At 43.0% G+C, this 24,414-nt stretch overlaps 1 long non-coding RNA gene across 2 annotated transcripts in view; it reads left to right on the forward strand.

The window, feature by feature from the left end:
* LOC142018524 (uncharacterized) overlaps positions 1 to 10,738 on the forward strand; it is a 58,718-nt gene extending 47,980 nt beyond the window's left edge. Inside the window, exons 2-4 of one of the 2 annotated variants that reach the window (XR_012646849.1) lie at positions 8,619 to 8,831; positions 9,790 to 9,908; positions 10,023 to 10,736. This is a non-coding gene — a long non-coding RNA (uncharacterized LOC142018524). Of the gene's footprint in view, positions 1 to 8,618; positions 8,832 to 9,789 lie in introns of both variants that reach the window. The other variant, XR_012646848.1, reaches the window with a different exon arrangement.
* The last annotated feature ends 13,676 nt before the right edge of the window (positions 10,739 to 24,414 follow it).

Here is a 24,414-nt window from a genome sequence, read left to right on the forward strand (position 1 = left end):
GGGGGTAGGGGTCTGAGACAGATGAAAATTTGGCACAGATTTCAATTAAGAATCATCTGATACCTCATCTAGACAGATTTTGTCAAGCAAATTGAGTGCTTAAAGGTCAGTTGGTGTCTAACTGAATGGAATATGCCACGTAACAAGAGAATTACTGTCGGCAAGATGGTATGTTGAATATATCACTACTGTATATGAGTGGCACCAAATCTTAGGTCTAGTATATCTGAGTGGTAAAAGACCCAAGTGCCCAGGCTTTGTGTCTGTTTAAAATCATTATTCAATATAAATGCAAACAAAGATTTTATCACCCAGTGAGGCTGAGTATTAATAATGCAGTATCCATGTTTAGTAAGGTATAGGGTACCAACAATAACACTGTTTCAGGATTCTTTAAGTAAGAGGGGCACCTGTCAAATATTTTGGACAGTAGTAGACATGGCAGATAAGGGGGCATTTCAGAACATTAAGATAGCAAAACTCCTTGACTGAAAGATAGTTAATTATTAATTTCATAATTTCACATTGTATAATCACATTCCTCTGTCTTAATCGGTACGTTAACAAGTTGACAAGTTTTATGACGTGCTTAGTGCTGCCATAGCGCAAACGTTTGCGAATAACTGTACATTCTGGGTGACTTCAATGCAAGAGTTGGAGCCGATCGTGACTCGTGGCCTTCCTGCTTAGGCCACTTCGGTGTGGGAAAAATGAATGAAAATGGTCAGCGTCTTTTCGAACTTTGCACATACCACAATCTGTGCATCACAAACACATTTTTCCAAACCAAGCCACAGCACAGAATGTCATGGAGACACCCACGCTCAAAACACTGGCATCAACTAGATGTGGTCATTGCTAGACGTGATAATCTCAAAAACATCCTTCTGACACGCAGCTATCATAGTGCTGACTGCGATACAGATCACTCTTTAGTTTTCTCCAAACTCAAGGTGATTCCCAAGAAGCTGCACCGCTCTAAACCAACTGGAAGGCCCCGCATCGATGCCAGAAAGACAGCTAACTCAGAGAGAGCTGAAAAGTTCAGAGCAACCCTCGAGGAGAATCTGCGCAGCAACCCTGGGGCTGCCGATGTGACATCCAGATGGCAGCATCTGAGGGATACAATGTACAACATGGCCTTGTCAGTGTTTGGAAGAAGAGCTAGAAACACAAATGACTGGTTCGAAGCTAACTCCGATGAGATGATTCCAGCCATCAAAAAAAAGCACGCTGGGCTCATGGAGTACAAACATTCGCCAAGCCAGAATACCCTGCAAGCACTCAGAGCAGCCAGAAAAACAGTACAGCAGACGGCCAGGTGCTGCACCAACAACTACTGGCTCGAGCTGTGCAGCAGCATCCAGACCAGTGCTGACTTTGGTAACCTCTGGGGAATGTACAAGAGCATCAAGAAGGCATTAGGACCCACCCAGAACAAGATGGCACCTCTGACATCCAAATCTGGTGATGTCATCACTAACAAAGCCAAACAGCTGGAGTGCTGGGTCGAGCACTACTCCGAGCTGTACTCATGCGAGAACATTGTGGTCAATTCAGCCCTCGATGCCATCGAACTCCTACCAGTAATGGATGAACTGGATCAGGAACCAACTGTGGATGAACTGAAGAAAGCCATTGACAACATTGCAGTAGGAAAGGCCCCGGGCCAGGATGGTATACCACCAGAGGTAATCAAGTGTGCTACAGACACTCTCCTGGAACCCCTACATGAGCTACTGTGCCTGTGCTGGAGAGAGGGAGAGGTTCCACAGGACATGTGCGATGCTAACATCATAACCTCGTATAAGAACAAAGGAGACAGAAGCGACTGCAACAATTACCGTGGAATCTCCCTCCTAAGCATCACTGGTAAACTGTTCGCTCGCGTCATCCTCGGCAGACTCCAGAAGATTGCTGAGAGAGTGTATTCTGAATCACAGTGCGGATTCCGCGCAGAGAGATCTACCATTGACATGGTCTTCTCTCTGAGGCAGCTGCAGGAGAAATGCAGGGAGCAGAGGAAGACACTCTATATTGCCTTCATTGACCTAACCAAGGCCTTCGACTTGGTCAGCAGGGAACAACTGTTCAAACTGCTCCACAAGATAGGTTGTCTGCCACGGTTACTCAAGATGATCCAGTCTTTCCACGAAGACATGAGGAACCGTCCAATATGATGGCACATTGTCGGATGCTTTCAGCATCAGGAGCGGCGTCAAACAAGGATGCGTCCTTGGTCCAACATTGTTCGGGATCTTCTTCACACTCCTCCTTAAACACGCCTTTGGATCTTCAACAGAGGGCATCATTTTGCACACAAGATCTCATGGGAAACTCTTTAATCTTGCAAGGCTGAAAGCTAAATCTAAGGTGCGGGAAGGCCTCATCAGAGACATGCTGTTCGCACATGACGCTGCTGTCGTGTCACACACAGAAGACCAGCTTCAGAAGCTGCTGGATTGGTTCTCCAAAGCATGCAAGGACTTTGGGCTCTCCAGCAGCCTAAAGAAGACAAAGGTACTTGCTCAGGACGTTGCTGATTCTCCATCAATCAGCATTGACAACTATACGTTAGAGGTAGTTCACGAGTTCGTTTACCTTGGGTCCACCATCACTGACACCCTGTCCTTGGAGACTGAGCTAAATAGGAGGATCGGTAAAGCAGCCACAACTCTGTCCAGACTCAGCGAGAGAGTGTGGAATAACAACAAGCTGTACGCTCACACCAAAATGCAAGTCTACAGAGCCTGCATCCTCAGCACCCTCCTTTACAGCAGTGAGACTTGGACCCTGTGTGCCCGCCAGGAAAAGAGGCTGAACGTCTTCCACTTGTGCTGCCTCAGGTGCATCCTTGGAATATCATGGAAGGACAGAGTGTCCAACACTGTCCTTGAGCAAGCTGGAATCCCAACTATGCACACCCTCCTCAGGCAGCGGTGGCTCCGCTGGCTTGGCCACGTCCACAGGATGAATGATAGAAGGATCCCAAAAGACATCCTGTATGGCGAGCTAGCCTCTGGCAAAAGACCTCCCGGATGCCCCCAGCTGCACTACAAAGATGTTTGCAAGAGAGACCTCAGGGAAGCAGACATCAAGCCAGACAGCTGGGAGGAGCTGGCAGATGATCACAGCAGATGGAGGCAGGAACTATACAAGGGCCTTCAGAAGGGTGAGTTGAGGATCAGACAGCTAGCAAAGGAGAAGCGAGCCCACAGAAAGCACAGCAAGGACCTGCCAGGCACCCATTACATATGCAACAGATGCAGCAAGGACTGTCACTCTCACGTGGGTCTTCACAGTCACAGCTGATGCTGTAAATGAGGATGCCAAACGGAACTACGAAGGGCGCGATCCATAGTCTACATAGACTGAAGGATGCTACTACTACTACTCTGTCTTAATTGATAAGTTACAGTAATTTGGGGTAGTTTTACTGAAGAGTAGCATGGTTATGTGTAAAACCATTTTTCTGTGACAAATGATGTGTTAGAAGTAAAGAAACTAAAATACATTTAAAAACTGCATTAAATAAAGGTTAGCATCTGGTAGAATTGAATGTGGGAAATTCAGAATACAAATTGTCAGTGCTACCTTGCCTTGTAACACTAAAATACATCTTGTGGTATACACTCTAAAACCTCCAGCTACGTGAACATTATCAAGGCACTTACAAATTAGTCTCCAAATACCATTTGAAAAAATGTTAAAACTATTTTGTTCGTGAGATGCTTCAGATAAGAAGTATATAAGGAAATACCCAAGATTTCTTCTAAAGTTAATAATCTTTATTTTTTTTCTAGGTCTGAATTGTGAACCACCCAAATATTGCCAGTTGCATCTTCCTAATGATTCATGAAGGGGCCATTAAATTATCTAGTGTGACCTAAATAACAAACATAGAAATTCACCCAGTTATTTTTATACAAAGCCCAACTTTGACATATTAAAGACTGAATATGGAGACTAGAATGGAAGGGAGGGAGGGAGAAAGGAAGGACTGACGCTCATTTTATTTGCAAAGTTACATGTATTTTAATTTTTCTTGAGCGATTGCTTATGTCCATGCCAATAGGTGTGCATGTTGTATCCCCGAGTGTCAGAAGTTTTTACCCTAGCCATTGGGTCAGCTGTGAAGCTTCCCTGGATTGATGCCTTTGTGGCAGTGTGGTCCCTGCTGAGCTGCCATCTGTTTAGTTCCTTTTTACTGCCAGTAACTGTCATTGGAGCAACTTGCTTTAGCAGGCGCTTTCCTAGTGGTTTTCTTTCCCTGTACGTAGTTCTTCATCTTTCCCATCTGAGTTAGTGCACTAATACATTTGAATTGGGGGTTCCCACCTGACATTTTTCCCCTTCACTAGAGCATGCAGCAGCCCTAGGGGTTCAAGCTGTGGAGTAAGTATATGCCCAGAGGGGATCAGCATGCTGCTGGCCTGAAATGCCTGGGAAAGGGTCATTTGAAAGACAAGTCTACCATTTGGAGAGGCTTCAAGTTCGGAAGTGAAAGACAGAGACTGTTGCCACTAACTGCTTTTAATGGGGCCTGCTCTTCAGCCCCAACTGGCACAACAGCTGGCACCAGCAGCCTCAGCACCCAGTTCACCAGTGTCGGTACATGACACCGCAGCACCAAGGAAGGGCTTCCCTAAAGAGCATTGGTACTGCTCCCAGTGCAGAAGGCAGCTCGTTGGTGCGACACCAATCACAATCCCTGGTGCTGCATAAGAAGAAAAAGGCAGAATGTTGCTGTTCCCGTGCCAAGAAAAGCAAAGAAAAACAAGGCACCTGTGTGGTGCAGCCCATGTTGGGACACCAAAAGGCTGGTCAATCTGTTCCAACACCATTGACTCTGGCCTCGAGGGCAGGTCCATTGAGTTCAGTATGTATGGACACCCTGGGCCAGTAGTGCTGGAGGAGGACCTGGAACTTTCCTCCACACCAGACACTTTTGAGGGCACATGGGACTTGGCCAAAGTCCCTAGCCTTGTGTTCTCAGATACTGCTTCATGTGCAGGTGGTGCAAGCCCTTGCCCCTGTACTACTTCTGGTACCACTGGCAGTACTGATGGTGGCGCCACCTATCAGGCACTGGGGCAAGCCCACCATGGTGCACCACCATTCTCCATCACCTCAGTATCACTCCCTAGCACCCTCAGGCTGGCTCCAACTATTCCTCTGCATCTGAGGAAAAGTCATTCATGTCCTGTTGTAGCTGGTACTGCTCCAGATCCCAGCACTGGCCTCAGCATGGTAGAGCAGAAAAACTCTTGGACTGATGGTTCTAGTCACCTTAATAGCAGCGTGTGGTACAATGGTCTCTTTGGACATCTTGGGACTATCGCCAAGGCCGAAGGTATGGTTCCAGGGCAGCACAGATAGTTTCCATGACCAGCTGCTCCTCCTTAGGTGTTCATTGTTCTGGATGAACCCAGGATTCCAGAGGTCTTTGTCAGTGTCTGTGTCGCTCTGCTGGGGAGATTGTTACCCCAATGCTGTGCCTTGGCTGGGGTAGACCAGGGCTTCTGGCCTGGCAGGACTGGGTTTTGGGGAGCCCTAGAGGGCAGGTAGGTGAGCTCAGTGGCATGACCAGCACACCAGTTGATGAGCTTAAGGGGACCCCTGTGATTAAACCCATCCCAGGAGGTTCACAACATCCCCTTGCCGCCTTCTATAACTGTATTGAACTCCTGTTGGAATTCAGATGGAAGGAGTTCCTGAAACTTGAGAAGGCATTCCACAAGTTGTATGCATAACAGCTAAGTACCACCTGCTGGTTGGAAGTTCAGAGCTAAAGCCCCCCAAGTCCAGCATATATTTTACCCAACATAGTCAAGCTACTTGGCATCTTTATTTCGGGGGGTAGGCCTTGGCTGCCCCTGCCATTTTCTGTGCTTTTCTTCATCCACTACTAGGGTCTCAGGTTGGGAGTGGGTGAAGAGATGCTTATACCTCTTTTGAGGGATGAAGTAACACTTCTCCATGCCCTTGGCCATTGATGGTATAGAGGTTAGGGTCACCAGAGCATCCATGTAAACAGTCTAGTGCTTGCTCTTCTCCCCTGTCCCAAGACCTCCCCGACTGGGACTTCTGAATCTCATGCTGTGCCCAGCTACAGGCCTCATATCTCCTGGGAGCACAGAATCAACAAGTAGAACACCCCAGCCACTTGTTCAACCCTCACAAGTGGTCACTCAGAGTGGACATTGCCCTTTTGGTCTTCCTGAGGTGGGGCTATTGCGGTGTGAACCTGTTAGCCACATGGAAGAACAGAAAATGCTAGCTCTTCTGCTCCTTTCAGAAACACAGCTACAGCCACTGTGGACACTTTTTACCCACTATAGATACATCACCTGTTGGGTGCATTCCCACCCTTCCCTCTCATACACTGGGTCCTTCTCAAGATCCAGCAGGACAGGACTTCAGTGACCCTCATGTCAACCAAGGTGGCCCCAACTGTACTGGTTCATCCTTGATGCTGAACCAATCAGTGGACAGGGCAGTGGAACTTACTGTGCTCTCCAATCTCATCACACAGGCTCACAGCCAATTACAACACTTCTGTCAGTATCTTCAGATCACACTATGCTATCACTCAACAGGTGAGGGATGATAAAGCTTTCAACAGGGCAGTGATGCCATTGGCAAGGTGATGAACTCCAACTCCATCTCTGACAAAATTGCTTTGAATGGACAAGAGCAGCCACTCTCAGAAGAAAACACAGTTACCTAACCTTATTAACTTTTTGAGATGTGTGGCTTATTTCCATTCCAAATCCTGGATACCTCCCTGTGGTCAGGTATTCTAGAGAGGAGAAATTGAGTGGGTGGCACATTGCAGGGACCTATGTACGCTGCCATAAAGGCACCACTCCAGGGGACTCCTCAGCTGGTAACACTAGGGTAAAATCTGAGGACAATTGTGAACATGGCACATGCATACTATTGGAATGAACATAAGTAACACTTAAAGAACAACACTTGTGAAAAGCAGGTAGCTGTCTTTTTTCTTCTTTTAATATCCTTCTCCAATATCCTACAAGGTATAAATAGTAATAAGCCAAGTCCTAAGGTCCTTATCCAGTTCCTATTACATCATGACTTGGGCAAAACTCCCATTAGAGGTCAATGAGAGTTTTGCTTGAGTAGGAACAGAGTGAAATTTGACTTTATTTTTAAAAGTAGGCCTAATAAAAATCCAATTTTATGAAGTGCCATTCCTCATCTGAAGGATCCCTAACTGCTAAACAAGCCATAAATACATATATATATAGATATTACTTTTCCCTCAATCCCAATGAAATGGAATGCATTAGCTTTTTAGCAGCCTGTAGTAATGCTACAGATGAATAAAAGAATTATCAAATGTGTTTAGTAGTCAGGAAATATTGCGACAAAGTGGGACCTAACTTATTTATACTGATAAGCTGTAGGGATGTTAACTATGGACTATGTTATGTGTGGCAAAATGAATGCCAATTTGTTTTTGTAAACAGGAGCCTATATCTTGGGTCAAAAGATACTTTTTAAAACATCTTGCCTAGTTTGCTTCAGGGTCCAAATTTATCATAGTTGCACTCTCAATAAAAAAAAGTACGTTAGATAAAAAAGTAGTGCAATGATATGTGTAGAGGTTTACTAATGCTGAAATATGAACAATAGAAGAAAAACTAAAATATTGGTCATGGTGCATATTTATTATCAGGGAAAGAAAAGTGTGTGAAGCAGAATCCTCAATATTTCAACTTCTGCATATTTCTTCCCTTATAAAGAAGGACAGCTAAGTATTCTTACAAAAACAGTCTGATTATCCCTCTCCCCCTTTTTGTTTGCTTGAGTAAGTGTACCAGTTCAACTGGTGGCATTTAAGCAGATCCATTTGAGAATTTCCAGCAGGACATCGTTAGTAATGTGATCTGTTGTTCTGTAGACTAATTTCTGCAAGAATATTTGGCTATTTTACCTTGAAAATGGAAGAAATGTGCAGAAGTGTGGAAACGTTCTACTTACAACATTTTTAAACTTATTTTTTATTCCTATGATAATAAATTGTGTTACTAATCAAATGGTTCTTGAAAGACAAATTTAAGTTTTATGGCAAGTAACCACGTCAGCTTTTAAAAAAATAAACATAACAAAACTACTGAGGCCTTTTTTTTGGGGGGAGGGGGAGGGAGGAGAGCAGGGAGGAATTTTTACCATTTTCCTGTGAAAGCATTTATTTATCCTCTGGCACTAGAGCTCCTAAAATACTCAAATTTTGGCACACAGCATGGATTGCATTTTGTTCTCTAAACTAGTAAGAACAAAAAAGGAAGGCTATGTCTAAGCATTAGTTATAACCAGTTGTACAATATCCTTTGTTGGTCTTCCAAACAAAAGGCCATCTTCTCTCGATCTTTGTGTAGCATTCCTGTTGAGCTCAACAGATACGCCGCTGATGGAATAAGGGTAAAACATGGCTATTTACAAAAATATTTGTTCAATGACATCTACGGTAGCAGCCAAAGACTTTGAGGTATTTAACAGTATAAACAGTTGTCCTAGAGATATTGTGTTACTTTTGCTGCTGAATAGTGTGCAAAAGCATGTGCTTAACCCTGGCAATTTATTTGTAATAGAAACTTCAGCTGTTCAACATTAGCTTACTAAAGAGTCGTCATAGTCTACCAAAACTCTCCTGTTCAAGCCAGGACTGTGCAGAAAGCCATAAAAGGGAAGGAATATTATTTCATTTGCTGGCTCATGCTGCTGAAATGCTAAAATGAGAGAGCAACAGAAATCATTTCTGCTGGATCTAACAGAAGGAGTGTGAAACAATATATACAAAACATGTAAGTTAATGTAACATTTTCTTTAGTTAGAGTGATAATGCTACTATCATAAGACCTTTTGAACCTCCATGTAAAAAATCCCTATGATAGTCTCTCTCGATTCTTGTTAGTGTAAAACACTTGGGTTACTTAGAATTACATTTATGTTCTATGTATTAACATGAAATAATGTAATTTACTACATTTTTTCATTTAAAGATAACACTAATTTTGACTCTAGTGGCAGACTTCCTTGTTATCCTTACTATTATGCTTGCTAGCATATCATTTATATTCTTTCAATATTACTATACCTCAAATGCCATGCATTTTATAGAAAATAAACTTACACTTTGAAGGCAAGCAAGCACTGTTAAAGTGATTCAACAAAATTTTAGTTTTAAGTGATGATTTTAAGTGATAGTTTTGCAACAAAATACTTTACGAAATGTGATTGTTTTGGATCACATACAAATATGATTCTAGGAAGCAAAGGAAACATATTGATAAAACGAGAGAGCTTTTTAACAGAATGTAACATTTACTTATTTTATTGTTAATATAGCAGCATGAAAACTTAGTTAAATGTTAAGTTACTAATAAGTGGCTGTGCACAATGTCGTGTCATACGAAGTATTTTGTTAGCTTCTAAATTGGCTATTATGCTATTTGTCATTTACACTCTAATTACAAGTAAAAATCTCTATAGCAGTGTCTTATTTCATAAACTTAAAAAGTCAGAACATTTGCCCAGACGGTTTTGAATTTAGTTGTTGTTGCTTTTTTTTTTTAATTGTATTTACTCTAAAGGGGAAGCAAAAGGGGGAGGAAATGCTGAACTTTACATTTCAGTACAGGGGTGAAACCCCCAAGTATAGCTGCTTGGTTAGCATGGGTCATATCCTGCCTGGGGCTGCATCAGTCTCTGAGAGAAAGTATAGAAAATCTTTTTCTTCCTATTCCTTTCCTGCAAAATTAGGACACATTTGCTTCTAAGTCCTCAGGAGATCACCAGGATGAGTGCAGCTCAGCTTCCATGATGGTTGATGCACAATGACTCTCAAGGGATTGTTGGCTGCCAGCTGGGGAGGAGATCAGGTAACTCCACACATGTAGAAGGCAACTGAACACTAATCCTGCTGGAAAAGGAAATAAGGTCCAGGGGGGAAAAGAAGTCATTTCTACTCATCCTGTGATCTGTTCTGTCTGCAGGGATCTGTACAGATTCAAGAGTTTTTATTGCAGCTCGTGTGTATGCAGAGGTCCTATGCTTCCACACTGGGACAGCTCCCAACAATTTTCCATCTTCATCTCCTTTTCGTGGTGATGGCAGAAAAACCACATTGATGCCATTCTAGCAGAGATATCATGGCTGTTTTTAGAACTTCCTTGAGGGGTCCTAAAGACTGTGCCACAAAGAATCTCCAAATGAAATTGTTATTCAAGCATGAAGAAAATGCCCAAATTAACTGATATAATTCATCATTCTCTGGCAAAGGTTTTAGCCTCTAAAAAGACTGTATTCTATGCAGCACCTCATGCATTTCACAAATAGGTATTGTATTGTGTAGACCAACAGAAGACTATTGTTTTCATCACTGACAGCTTATTAGTATTCCTGATCAGGTGTTAATCTTATTTTATAGTTTCAAAAGTCACTATAAAACATAATTGTATTTGGTTTTGTATGTAATAATAAACATGGCATGCAAAATAGGCATTTATTTCTTTTGGGAAATGAGAATTTTGAAAAAAAATCTGACAAATATTTTTGTTCTCTAATATCATGCATTTGCTGCTAGACTAAGAGCTGTCTACTATAATGCAATATCTACCCATCATCTGTTGAGGGCCTGATAGTTGGAATTCCTTATTCATTTGTTTCTTGGAGAATATTAAAACTTATTTTAAAAAATAAATGAGGGCTCCACATGATTTGACTCATGAGTTTGGTTCAAACGGATGTGTAAGTAGCTTGATAGTTTTTAGTTTTTTCATATTCTTTCCTTTATTTAGTAGCCATATAAAAGCTGTTCAGCAGTTGTGGAGTAGATTGTTTATATTGGGGCTGTGTCTTAAATGTACTGGATGACTGAAAAAGGCTTACATTTAAATTGTTAGATTAGTGTATGTGAACATAGAAATAGAAGCAAGCATGAGACACCCTTTTTCTTGCTAATATTTCCTTCTAAGAAGGGCTTATCAAGCTGTCTTTAATATAACCAAATTAAGTTTTTGTGACAGATTTGATGTCAGTCTGAAAAGAATGGTGTGTATTCCAGCATAAATCAGTACCTGCAAGCAGCCTAAAAACTGTTAAGAACTAATCTACCCCCTATTTATTGGTTTCAGAGGATAAGTGAAGATGTGAATGTATGAAGTTTGCTAAAGTATATATTTTCTGGCAACTAATGCTGTGAAGAGTTTACCAGACTCTTTGTCACCTAAACTAGTTCTGTTATACTGTAGCCAAAATTCTCTGTCTCTTATGATACTGCAAAACAAATCTAAGACATATGTATGTAACTCAGAATTACAGATTGTGGTATGTTTTGTGTAAGAGATGGTCAACACATCCATATTTGTCTGTTTGCTTGTGTTAGAGAATTAAACTTGCAGTAAACACAAATATGCAGCCAAATATGGGAAATGTATCAGGTTAAGAAAACATCCTCTGTAGCACATAAATTTCCCATAATTCTGCACCCAAATTTTTAAATTGGTAGCCTGGAATATCCATACTAGGGTTGTGGCAGCAGACACCAGGAATTAGAATTCATTAAGAAATGGAGCTGTCCGGAAATCTTCAAACCATTAGAAAATGTGAAAAAAAAGGGGAGTGTGGAAATTACTTTGTAATTTTTTAATACATCCTGGCTGAACTAACATTAGTGGAAGTACATACATATGTGAAAGAGAATGTGACTATTTATTATCATAATTTCACCATTCATAATTTTGATTGTTTTCAGTTTTGATGGTTGTAGTCCTTTGGTGTCTATACAAATAGTATTTAATCTAGACCAGTTTGTTTTTGTTGTTGCCCCACTTATCATGAGGCTATTGTAGGTGGGTTTTGGCACAATTCGCTTAACTGATTACTCTGTATTTGGAGTAAGATTGGCAGTTGGTGGGATGGGGGGACACCTTTGTGGATGAACCATTATCCCAAGCAGTGCGGGCTTGGGTGATATGCTTCCTGCCTATTTGGATCGTCTGCCTTTGGAGGCTGAAGAAATCTGGGGAATTCCAAATGAATGTAAGGAAGAGCACAGCTGAGTGTTCAGACTAGCCCATTCATGAGTTAGTAGAACCGTATAATAAACTTTTGTACTGTTGATACAGTGGCCCTAAATGCTCTGTCAGTCAACTTTTACTTCAGAGATCAGCGTCATTGATTGATGAGATGTTATGGATGTATCATAAGGGAAAACATAAAGGCAAGTAAAAACTTTGGGATTAGCCTGATAAAATCAAATGAGGGATTAAAGGAATTAAAAGGTAAATAGATGAAATTAATGATGTTGGTAACATCACTGAGACACTGGAAATGTTTACATTCTGTTTTCATCAGGAGAAATGAATGGCTGGGTAACTAAGATGTAATCAAGGTCTTTTAAAATAAGTTACAAATATTAAAGACAGCTTAAAGAAATACTATACTTGGGAAATTCAGAATTATCCGAAATATATCAGGAGGTCTTGAAAATGTGTATTTCAGTCTGTTAAGAAAAGTTGCCAGAGAATTTACTGAAACAGTAGCAGTGATTTTTCTGAAATTTTATGCAGAACTGGACAGGTACTTGGCTGCAGAAAAGCTAATATAATAGCAGTGTACCCTTTAAAAAAAAAAGAAAAAAGGAGAAATTACTCTTATCTCTAGTAAATTTAATTGCAGTTCCTAATAAAATAATGGGACAGATATTATGAAAAATATTGAAATATTAGGGGGGAAATAAACTCATAAGTAGGTCCCTACCAAATTCTTGCTCTGTTTTGGTGGATTTCACAGTCAGGATTTTTAAAATTTTTAATTTCATTATTTCAGCCATTTAATCTGAAATTTCACAGTGTTGTAATTGTAGGGGGTTCAGGTTCTAAAAAGAATTGTGAGGCAGTTGCAAGGTTATTGTAAGGGAGTTTGCAGTACTTCTGCAGTGCTGCCTTCAGAGCTGGGTAGCTGAAGAACCGTGGCTGTTGGCTGGGAGCCCATCTCTGAAGGCAGAACCACCACCAGAAGCGCAGAAGGATGGCATGATATGGCATTGCCACCCTTACTTCTGCACTTCTGCCTGCAGACCTGGGTCTTCAGTCATCAGCCACAACTCTCCAGTTGCCTAGTTCTGAGGGCAGCATGTAAGTAAGGTTGGCAATGCCACAATCCCTTTTCAAATAACCTTGCAACCCTTCTGAAACTCCCTTCTGGTCAGGACCTGCAGAAATGCTGGTCTCGCCCATTAAATCTGTATAGTGTGAAATGAAAGAACACAAAAGACCAGATTTCACAGTCCATGACATGTTTTCATGACTGTGAATTTTGGGGCCCTATCCGTAAGCAATAAACAAGGTTTTATAATGAATGATTACATCTGCATTCTGGTCGGGCATTTGATACGTTCCCATGAAATCCTACTTGCAAAATACATTTAATTTGCTTATGGATATGAAAACTTACATATTGATTTAAAAAGGGAAGGATGGACCATAAACTATCACTAATTATCAGTGTGGTGCTGTGGTAGTGCAGGCTAGATTCAGTCTTGTTTAATATCTTTATTCTTGCTGTGGAAGTGGAGGGTTCATAAAATTATCACATTATACTAACTGGGTAGCTACCGGAACCACCAACGAATATTTCTATGTTAGGACAAGAAGATTAGCACATTAGACTACTGGATGGCACCTGGAGGGGTGTTAGGCATAATTAATGAAGAAGGATAGCAAAGACTGGAAGGCTTGAAGCCCGGAGCTTGGATAAGAGGATCCTGAGCCAGAAGGACATCTAAGTGGCCAGGTGCAGTGAGGCTTAGGCTAGGCGGAAGCTGGAGGCCATAAAGCCCAAGAGGCTGAAATAGTAAAGCCTATATGGGTCATTTGGAACTGAAGCTTGAGGGCTTCCAGGAGACAGAGGATAACTTTGCAGTCTCTCTTTGGGGAAGCAGGGTAGTAGGAAACATCTTCAGGGATGAGGAAGACTTCAGGGTGAGGAGAAAGTCTGTGGAGGGAAGATACAGGATTTGAGCAAGTTCCAGTGGCTGACCGTGGTAGCCCAAAACAGTTAGATCAATGATTTTACTCATTGGAATATGGGCTATCTGCAGTACCCTCCCTGGCCCCTTGCCTCCTGCAACTCTATCATTGGTGTTTAGTGTAGTTAAGACATAGACAAGTTAAATGGAAACAAGATATTTATTGGATAACACAAATAAATTAGGATTCCCTGCAACATAATAATAATGGCTTGGATGTTACCACAGATGTTGCCTTAGGGGATGAACCCTGGAGCCCAGACCTTTACAGTGGGAACTAAGATACTAGAAAAGTACTATACCGTGTCCTGTAAATGCTGGGAGGACACATGGGAGGACACAAGAATGCCAGGAGCTGAACTCCAGGAACCTCTCGAACAGGTACGTGGACTTCCCTTAATCCAATATCTTCTGTCATCTGTTCTTGACTCGCCACCGTGTGCGTAGAATGAGGATGCTAGCTATCTCATATTATAAGTGAAGGTAAGTTAAAGGTCCATACTACCTATTATCTTCTCAGGCTCTAGCTATAAGCAAGGCTGGTTCTCTGTTGGAGGGTCTCTGTACCTCACTGGGATGACCTGTTGCACAGCATCCAAAGACAAAGTGCCCTTGTCAGAGAGAGAGGCACTCCCCTGAATACACTCCAGTTGCTAGGCAGATTTACTGTCACCTGGAACTCCATGTTCCCACCCTGTCCTCCATTTTGGCACCCAACTGGAAAAAGGGCATCAAAAACCTGAAGAAGGGGCACCAAGATGGAGGCTAGGTTGTCCTTTTTCCAATTCAAGATGGCAGTTCAATCAAAATGGTCATTTATATGGCAACCATATCAATCAAATATGTAATTAACCTGTTCCCCTCCAACAACCCTGGGACAAGTGTAGTGTTTGGATCAGTGGGGAGAAGCTCTGTCCAATGCAGGTTGTTACAAAGAGACCAGAAGGGGGTGGGGGAAAAGGCCTGAAGAAAGGCTAATGGTAGCAAGGAGTCCAAGCAGACATCGGCAAAGTATCTAACCCAGCAGATGCTGGCTGCTTATGTTAGGGTCACAGAATCCTAGGACTGGAAGGAACCTCAGGAGGTCATCTAGTTCAGCCCCCTGCTTCAAGCAGGATCAACCCTGACTAAGTCATCCCAGCCAGGACCTTGTCCAGCCAGGACTTAAAACCCTCAGGGGATGGGGAATCCACTACTTCTCTAGACAACACATTCCAATGCTTCATCACCCTCCTGGTGAAGTAGTTTTTCCTAATATCTAACCTACACCTCTCCTTCTTCAACTTCATACCATTACTCATTATTCTGCCACCTGACACCACTGAGAACAGTTTCTCACCCTCCTCTTTAGAACTCCCCTTTGGGAAGTTGAACGCTGGAGACTGGAATTAAATGCAGACAGTGGACATGGGTTCCCTACTTTCCTACAGTTTCTCTTGGAAGTTGATGTGATGGGTTAAAGAAAATTCAGATCCTGGAGAGAAGGGTGTAAGGATCATATGCCCCAAAGTCAGGGGTCAAGACCTGGCACAAGGTCTTAGAATTATTTGTTAGACCCCAGAAGGGGTTGACTTCAACATCACCTGAACAGCAGGCTGAGACATGAGAAGAGGCAGACCACTGCTGGAGACAGAAAAGAAGCTACTACATCTCTTCTAGTCATCAGGGGTTATGCCAAAGGTCAGCCTGCAAAAAGATATAAGACTCATAGTAAGCATCAAGTGAGAATTAATTTGCAGCGCAAAAAAGCAACATGGTTTTTGGTTGCATGCTCAGGGAATGGTCTCATTCAGTAAGCAGGAGAAAGTTACTCTTCTGTATGTATAATGCAGGAAATACTGGGTTGGGTTCTGGGCACCACAGAACCAGAAAAGTGTTAACAAACTGGAGGGGGATCAGAGAACAGCGCAAAAAAAATAAAGTTAAGTGTTAGCAGCACTGATGTAAGTTTTCATGCAGGATAAAGTGCTAGGGTGAAACTAAAAAAAGGAATTTTTACACTGAATACATGGAAGTACTTCCTGAGTAAAATGTACTGAAAAATAATCTCAAGGAAGTCCGTCGTTTGGCACATCTACATGAAACCTGAACAAAGAAAGTGTACTCTAGGAAACAATTATTCTTGGCATTGGGATGGATTACACTGCTTAATATATATTTTTGCATAACATTTTTAATATTTATGATTCTAGGTTTATAGAAGTATGTAATTGTACTGTCAGAGCAGTGTAAAAGGATCTTGGTGTACAGGAGAAAGAAACCAGAAAATGGTCAAAAAGCTCTTCCTTGAGCAGTCTAGCCATGAGTTGTTATTGTTGTAATAACTAAACAATATTCCTCAGAAAATAATAAATATGCATTTGTTTGACAATCCATTTGTTCAAAGTCCTAGGGATTTCAGAGAAATGAAAAGAAATAACTCATGATTTCTCAGAAATAATTAGAATTTCTAAGATTTATGGTGCACTCATGAATAATTACCCTCAATGTTCTAATAACAGAGAGAGAGAGAGATAATGTTAGAGAAATGTCAGACAACGCTGCCGTTTGAAAAGGGTATCTCAGCAGGAGCTGGATATTGGGGTAAGTTAGATACTCATTTATTGATAATAATAAATACCTGAGGCTGATTGCCCATTATTCTCATCAGGCTCTGTCATAGCTGCTTAATATTATCAAAGCTGGTCAATATTTACTACTGAGGCAATAAGTAATGAATACAAAGAAGAAAATTCAGTGGCTCTGAATTCACAAGTTAATTTATTTAGAATATCAGCCCACCTTCTCCTTACCTGCTCCAATACGCCTAAGAAATAGATGCCAAAAAGAAAAAAAAACACCTGGGTTATTTCTTTTAAACACTAGACTTACAGTGGCATATGTTCAAGGAGTAAGGTAGTCATGAGTATAAATAGATTAGAAAAATCATCGTTAGAAGAGGTTACAATTAATTCCTGCAAAACTACCTCTAACTCAGAATCAAGACAGTAAATAGTCACTATTTAAATTGTGCATACAATGAGCCTAATCCATTTGGCTCCAAATGTTATGCAACTTGAGCTAAAGGAAAATTTCCCATTATGTATCAGAGGGAGTAAGCAATTTACCTTCTAAAATAAATATTACAAGAGGCATGCGGTCCTGCAGCACCTTTCAGACTAACAATTGTCATTATTAGGTAATGAGCTTTCACCCACAAATAAAAATGTTGCTGCAGGACAGCTTGCTTTTTTGTGAAGCTGCAGATATAAACACAGCTAACCCTCTGAGTCATATTAGAGTAAAACCCAGATTTATGTGATTTCAGCTACCGCATTTCTTGGATTAATGTGAGTCGAAATTAATAAGTGAATTCAAAAGAAACCCTAGATGTGTGTAATTCAGGTATATATGCAAACACGCTCCAGGGGTTCATGGCTGCAATGGGACTGGGGGCTGGCTGGACTGGAGCTCCACTGCCAGTTCCACCCCAGGGGGAGCTACCTGGCGGGGGAGAATTCCAGCAGCAACAGGGGCTGAGATCTGGCTGGAGCGCAGCGCTCCACCCCGGCTCCAGCCCCATGGAGCTGCCGTGGCTGGGGGCGAATCCCAGGCAGTAAAGCAGCTGTGAGTTGGCTAGGCGGTATAGCACTCCACCTGCCAGCTCCAGCCCCGGATCCCCAGTCCCCGCCTCCACCCTCCAGCACAGGCCAGAGTTCTGGAACACCTGCGCATTGTGGGCCTGTCCCCACCAGCCCAAAGAGATATCCATAAAATGTCCCTTATGGTCCACCAGGGCCTGCAGTGCCACTGAGTGTGTTGCCCTTCCAACTGATGAATCAGCCCGTGCTGTGGTTTGGGGCATGGTGACGGCCATGTCCAAGTCCATGACATGGACGAACCTCCGGAGCAGCATAGCATTGATTGCCTTGACTACCAGCATGGGAGGAGGAGTGTATGCACATGAATGCATGACAGCGTGTGCCTGGGCCCCTGGGCCCCGGTGGACTCCCCTGATCCATCCTGGACACCTTCTCTCCTGCCCCTAGTCCCCAGGGATCCCCCTTGCACAGGAACCTCCTTCCCACTGCCTGTGGTGAGTGTATGACCCAAGCATACTTTATCTCCATGAGGATGGCCCCAATGTCACCTTGCCCACTCCAAACTGGTGTCCTGTGGACCAGTAGCTATCCGGGGTGGCCAGCTTCCACACTGCAATGGCAACCCACTTCTCCAGGGAGAGAGATGCATCACGAGCAGTCCCAACACTCAGAGCTGCTGGAATGGCTCCAGAGGCACCAGAACACTGGGAAGGGGCCACCGTCAGGGCCCCAGGGAGAAGGGCTACACAACCCCAGTGGGGAGGGGGAGAGTTGCCCACCAGAAGAGGTGGAGGGTGGCCACAACCACCACAACTTGATGTCAATGGGGTCCATATCAGGAAGCTGCTGGGGATCCATTGGCCTCTGTGAAGGGCTTCTGGTCCATGCACCAAGTCTGCTCTGCTGTGATCAGCAGGCCTCAGCAGCATGTTCCGGGAGGAGGTATGTGGGAGGGGCCTTCTAAGGTAATGCATGGCTGGAGCTCCCAGAAGGGTGTGCTGGCCATGTGACTCCATCCGTGACATTTCCTGGGCCGTTCCTTCAAAATAGTGGCTGGGGCTTTGTGGCCGCTCTCTTTTGAAAGCGCGGATCGCTCTTTTGATCTGCTTTTTGTGTGTGAACGTGATCTTTCAAAAGATGATTTTCTGGAAGGGATCTTGCAGAAGATCTTCTTTCGAAGGATTGTCGTAGTGTAGACGTAGCCTTTGTGGCTGGGAATTTGTACAGTACTGTGAGGATAGTGTATACTCACATGTTCTATACTACCACCACTTCAGTGGCACTAAAAGCGATGACAGTGGAGCATCAGGAATTAGAAAAAGGCTCCAGGGTTAAGAAATGTACAGTAGCAGAAATGGAAATTTAGAAGTGCTGTTGGCATGCTAAGACTTCTCTGCTAACGTTGTCCAATGAAACGTAAATGAAGAAAAGAAAATGCGTACTATACAGAAGTTTATAAACATTAAAACTTTATAAGCATTAGAATTTGATGTATTTTTCAAAGAGTCTATTAGCAAAAATATTCTGAAATCAACTTTCAGTGAGGTAATCTGCCATATAGACATCCCTCTGTCCTACCAGACATCTAATTTTTTGAAACACATTGTCATTTGATAATAAATAGGTAAACTGGGAAATGCTATGATTCACAGACTATGACTTGGTATTTTATGAGTAGTGAAAATCCTGGCTATAAATCAGCAGCCAGGTAAGGAAGAGAAATCACAGCACTATTTTTGCTGCTCACAGAAACTGAATACACAATACTTAAAGAAAGATGAAACAATTATTGTTAGCGATTATGTCAAGCAAAGAAGTGTTCAAAGAACTGAAATTTTTTATCAGTTTTGTGTGTTTCATAATGATGGAATACTGAATTTTATGATGTACTTTGGGAAGAACACAATAGAATGATGGACGTTTGGGGTGACAGACAATCTACATCTCAGGTATGTAGCCCTCTGGCCAAGTAATCTTAAGAGGGGTATTGCATTCAGAAGGCTTGTCTGTTTGGCTTTCGTCAGAATCAAGTTATAATGATAACAGCAACGAAGGGTCCTGTGGCACCTTATAGACTAACAGATGATAGTTCATACAGCTGATTTTTTGAAGCAATGCAAACAAAAAATATGGGAAGATCATAAACCACTTACAGAATGAAGAAAAGTTAAATCATATCATATGACCTTGTACGCTGGTTGACACTTCTGTCTGATTTTGATGCTGTTGACCTTTTTCTGTTTAATTTGGATTTTTGAACTGGTACTTCTTGAACTGGCTTAACTCTTGCTGGCTTCAACATATACTGTTTCCCTGCAGAATTTTTCAGCTGTGCCTCTGGTTATTGCTTGGGATAGGCCATACTTTCTTTTAGTTTCTATGCTGTGTAGATTTGGAATGTTTCCAGTATTGTCAGTATCGTATATGTGTGGATAATATACTTTTCGTACTGTACAGGCACTGGAAGGAAGAAATTATTTATAAAATCAGAAGATAAACTCCAGATCATCCACATAACAGACTGTACACAACTATGGGCAAGCAAAATACAGGTTGAACCTCTCTAATCCAGAACTCTCTCTTCTGGCAAAGTCCATAATCTAGAATGATTTTAGTTAGCTGGATGACCACTTGTTATGGGTGTGACCAAGTTTTCTGTGCTCCTGTAAAGTTTCTTTCCAGCCACCAGTCCTGGCTCTCAGCGTTCTGTGCTGTTAGTTAGCTGTAATTAACCCCTAAATGTCTTCTAAGAGCCTGGTAAGCAGTGGATATACTGGTAATGTGCTAGAATATATTAACCTCCCATCGTCCAGAAAATTCTCTTGTCTGGCACCGGTCAGGTACCAAGGGTACCAGATAGGAGAGATTCAGCCTGTAGTATTTTACATAAATAAAGTCTGTCAAGAGCTTGACTTTTCTCTTTCTTATAAGGGGGACTGCAGACGTGGCATTCTGACTGGCATTTACAAAAAGATTGGTCCCCCTGGAAATCTAATCTTTGAGATTTGATGAAGTGCTTTGTTGACTCAATATCTCAATCTTGTAACATCCCTGAAGTGGAAAAAACCTGCGGGTATAGCTAAAATATATAATAACAGTTTGGTTTTAATCCCCTACTAACTGCTTGAGTTCTCAAATAGCTGCTTTATACACTGTTGTGTTCATATAGATTCTAAAAAACCCTTACCAGTTTCTTCCTTTCCCACACATTAGTAATAACAGTTGTGTGAAAAAAAGATTGTTCTTGGTCAGGAGTTCATCTGCTTTTGCTCATTTTGTTTTTGCTTTCTGAAATCATGCTCCTATGTTTGTGACACAGTATCTCCACAGTGACAGGTCATAAAAAAACCACTGTGACTTCCAGTGAGGAACACGTAGAAATCACTGATGGGGTGCCAAGAAATAAAGATTTCCCCGACACTAGCAAGTGTTTAAAAATTTTGTTTTAAACAGAGTTTTTTCAAAAAAATCCATGGAACATCTACATCTAAAATGCATTCTGTCGACAGTAAATAGGCAGACCGTGGCACTATTTCCGGCAGCCCTCTGCCTCTCCCAGATGAGGAAGAGCACCTTTCTGGAAAGTGTCTTTCGAAAAAAGGCACGTAGATGCTCCAGGGGCTCTGTTATTGACAGAGTGGTCCTCCATGGTGCTGGCCAGCTGGAGCTGGGAGATGCCCTGGCCCACTGCAAGCACATCTTTATGCTGTTTGCCTCTGGCCACCCTTAAAGGTGTAGGGAGCCTCAGCAACCCTGTGGTAGGGAGCTGAGAGCATGTCTGGAGCACAGGCAACCTCCGTACCTCTCCACGCCCTCATGGCTGCACCCATGGGGCAGAGAACCAGCATGGCTGACAGCCAGCAGCTGCAAGACCCCCAAAGGCCTTCCAGGGATGGAGCCCAAGCTCCAGGACCTCCTCAGCCTCTGTGGAGACGAGTCCCTGCTCCTGGACATCACATCCAAGAAGAGGATGTCTATGCCAGGCTCTCAGTGGGCACACTGGCATTTGGCCACCCTGCCCAGACCCTGGAGCAGGTCCAGGAAAAAGTGAAAGAGCTGCACCTAGGCTATGCTTGGGCCAGAGATGCGGCAAGGAGGTCGGGGCAGGACCCTCCACCTGTCCCTGTTACAAAGAACTTCACAGCTTCCTCAGGGGCCCTCCTCCTCTCTTGTGTGGATTTCCTGCCTTCTCCTTGCTCCTCTCTGCTGGTAGGTCTTTCTGTCCTGCTTCTGAGCTCCTGGCACTGAGAGGATCAGGAGACTCAGCCACTGTGGTTTTGGCCCATAGAAGGCCAGAGTGGGACCGATAGATAGAAAATTGTTGCATGGCCACTGGTGTCCCTCGTATGGTTTGCTTTTATGGTTGCTAACTGCAACGTTCCAGGAGTTTTGTGTCTTCCCCTTTCCGCACTTGTGACAGGTACCATTGGCAACTAACTAGACCATGAAAAATCTGGATAGGCTGATCAAAAAGTGGCTGGGTGGCAACCCTCAGTGCTTAAAAATGGTTGGGCCATGGCACAGAGGGCTGCGCTGCTCCATGGTCTATGAAACTGGTACATTCCTTTTGTCCGAATGCTCGTACATTGGTCTGAATGCCTCACGCTGATTTAGCTTAAAGCATTCACACCTATTTAGGAGTGTTCATACCTAGGGGTTGTACCAGTTTAACTAAATAATTTTCTATACTGGCATAACTGTACTGCTATAGGTACTGTGACTGCAGTGGAATCTAGACCAGTGGGAGACAGTGTTTATCTCTGCCTGTAACCTGGGAGGGTCCTGGTTGTATCCCCCAAAGTGTATTGTTTTATCTCCCCAAAGTGACTGACAGTTGCAGCATGGCTCACACTGGTCTTGGTTATTTTGCAGGATGACCCCAAAACACTCCCAGGCCCAGCCTTCTCCCCCCGACCCTGAACTGTATGTTTTGTACTGCCCACCTTTCTCCTAAACAGTTCTACTAGATTAAGTTCATTATTCCTTTGAAGTTTAAGAGAATAATATACATTAGCATATTAGTTTAAACAAAGTTTTGAATTTTACTGCTATATTTAAAAAAAAACAATCTTTCGCGTTAAACAAAACATTGTTTATTATATCAGTTTACCAGCACAGGAGGGAAAACCTTGTTTTTGGTTGAGCAAACTGAATTTTTTATCAGTTTTGCTATTACATTGAAAAATAACATATGAACACAGCCCTGTTTGTAGACAAAACCCATGCTGAAAAATTATGCATACAGTGAGTTACGCTAGTGCATGCCCAAGAAAACCATGGGAATACCTGGGGGGAGGAGTGGCTTTGAACCTCTGTTCTGGCATACCACACTTATCAAGGTGACATGTTGTACCTTAATCACAGGGGAAGGATAGCGTATACTGAACCAGACTGTAGTGAGACATGCTGGGGGCAGGGATGACCTCAGGCTTGGTGGTCTCCTTATCTTTCGGTGATTGTAAGGTAACAGATTAGTCATGAACATGTCAGCTTTGGAGCTGTCCTTTGAGATAAGAGCAGTGTGCTGAAATGCTGACATACACTGACTTCCCTTTCCCCCTTTGCAAGCTCTCAATAACTCCAAATATTTGGTTCTTCATTGTTGCACATCAGTTCAGTTTGCCTCTTACACAGTCCATCTTAGCGTGCTGCCAGACTACACAGCTTTCTAGGATTTGCATGCCTCATGCCAGCAGGCTTCTGTATATATTTTCACCTTACTAGGACCCTTCACTAGTAGTACAGACAGCTGTAAAAGGAGAGCTTAATTTGCAAAAAAGGAATCTCCCTATACTTAATTATGAAGTCAAACCCTAAGCTCATAGTATGACTGTCTTCTGTACAATAGGGCAGATTCTCAGCTGGTATAAATCAACCTAATTACACCAGCTATAGATTTAGCTAAATAACTCTGAACAGTGCTGCCTTTCATTTGTCCCTTGTATACCAGGGCTACGTCTACACGTGCAGCCAACATCGAAATAGCTTATTTCGATGTTGCGACATCGAAATAGTCTATTTCGATGAATAACGTCTACACGTCCTCCAGGGCCAGCAACGTCGATGTTCAACTTCGACGTTGCTCAGCCCAACATCGAAATAGGCGCAGCGAGGGAACGTCTACACGTCAAAGTAGCACACATCGAAATAGGGATGCCAGGCACAGCTGCAGACAGGGTCACAGGGCGGACTCAACAGCAAGTCGCTCCCTTAAAGGGCCCCTCCCAGACACAGTTGCACTAAACAACACAAGATACACAGAGCTGACAACTGGTTGCAGACCCTGTGCCTGCAGCATAGATTCCCAGCTGCCGCAGAAGCAGCCAGAAGCCCTGGGCTAAGGGCTGCTGCCCACGGTGACCATAGAGCCCCGCAGGGGCTGGAGAGAGAGCATCTCTCAACCCCCCAGCTGATGGCCGCCATGGAGGACCCAGCAATTTCGACGTTGCGGGACGCAGATCGTCTACATGGTCCCTACTTCGACGTTGAATGTCGAAGTAGGGCGCTATTCCTATCTCCTCATGAGGTTAGCGACTTCGACGTCTCGCCACCTAACGTCGAAGTTAACTTCGAAATAGCGCCCGACGCGTGTAGACGCGACGGGCGCTATTTCGAAGTTGGTGCCGCTACTTCGAAGTAGCATGCACGTGTAGACGCAGCTCAGGTGTGTTAGAATATCATGAAATTGTTCTCCCTGGAGCATCTCCAAAGCCTACTGAATACTCTTGATGACATTAGCGAGCTTTAGATCAGGCCTAAAACAGTAAATTCAAT

This window comes from Carettochelys insculpta, chromosome 10, assembly GCF_033958435.1.
Source record: "Carettochelys insculpta isolate YL-2023 chromosome 10, ASM3395843v1, whole genome shotgun sequence".
Taxonomy (NCBI): Eukaryota; Metazoa; Chordata; order Testudines; family Carettochelyidae; genus Carettochelys; species Carettochelys insculpta.